The following is a 1287-nucleotide window of genomic DNA, read 5'->3' as shown; positions in this document are numbered from 1 at the left end:
GTTTGAAAGGGCTAAAGACAGACACTTTCCTCTTTGGCCAAGGCCTCATCAACTTTTTCAAGTTCCACTTGAAAAGGAAGATGAGAGTAGAGAGGGAAGTGCTGTCTCATAGCAAATTCGTTGAAAGATGGGTGACTGTTGGAAGAATGGCCAGTATAAACGGACCAATTCTGAGAATACACCTGTAGAAAAAAAAAAGAAAAAAAAAGGTCATGTAAAAGGAGAAAGGGCTCTATACCCATTTCTTATTTTATCTGACCAGGCTCCCGTGGTTTTATGGGTTTTTCCACGTGTAACCTTTCCTTTTTCGAAGCGCCTCCCCCTTTGGGAGTTCTACTTATTTATTTATCTATTTATTTATCTATTTATTTATTATATCTTTCTCCGTTTTCTTCCTGTTTAGACGAACTTTCTTACCTTTTCGGACAAAACCTTTTGTAACCTTCGTCCTGTCTTTGTCCTTATATGTTTTTAATTGATATTAGCCCTTGTGGCCAATAAAACGAATTTATTTTTATTATTATTATTATTATTATTATTATTATTATTATTATTATTATTATTATTGTTATTATTCAGCTCCGACCTTGTATGTTACTGCGTATGCATGATCTTCCTATATCTGCCGACCTATAATGACAATCTTACAAACATTAACAAAACTCTATTCTGAATACTATGCCTTATCTCTGATCTGTCGCAGATCTCTGCAAATGTCAAACGTGACCTACATTTGAGTACTTCAGGCGTGTCTGAGATGGCGATGCTGCTGCTACACACAGCAGCATTCTAGACGTCATACAAAACAGGTCATTCATCTAATAAAGCAAAGATTCACTCGCAGTATATTTCGCCACTGTTCTACATAAACGCTGTCTCATTTCTCTTCACCATCAGCGATGTACTTCATCTACCCATCTCTCCTCCCATCATCAGCTTTGTGTCTACCCTCCCCCAAGCCGCCTTTCCAGACATGCAACCCTCAGCAATTCCCTCCCTGCCCACGCTTTATATACATTTATATACACCAACCTAAAAACTATTCGAGTTAGACATCAACTGCATCAGCTCACCAGTATAAGACGGCCTGTAAAGGCCACGACCACTATTTTTTCTTCTTCTTCTTCACCTCCTACAATTTTTCTTTTTGTTTTGTTTTTTTGCTTCCTATTCTTTCAAACTAATATTATTGTCCACTGATAAACTGTTGCTTTCTCAAGGAATCTACTTCGTACATATCTTCCTTATTGTTTGTAGTATCGGGGCTGAGAAACAAAGCGCATATAA

The sequence above is a fragment of the Octopus bimaculoides genome, chromosome 16, assembly GCF_001194135.2.
Source record: "Octopus bimaculoides isolate UCB-OBI-ISO-001 chromosome 16, ASM119413v2, whole genome shotgun sequence".
In the NCBI taxonomy this organism is placed as follows: Eukaryota; Metazoa; Mollusca; class Cephalopoda; order Octopoda; family Octopodidae; genus Octopus; species Octopus bimaculoides.
This window is presented reverse-complemented; position numbering follows the sequence as displayed.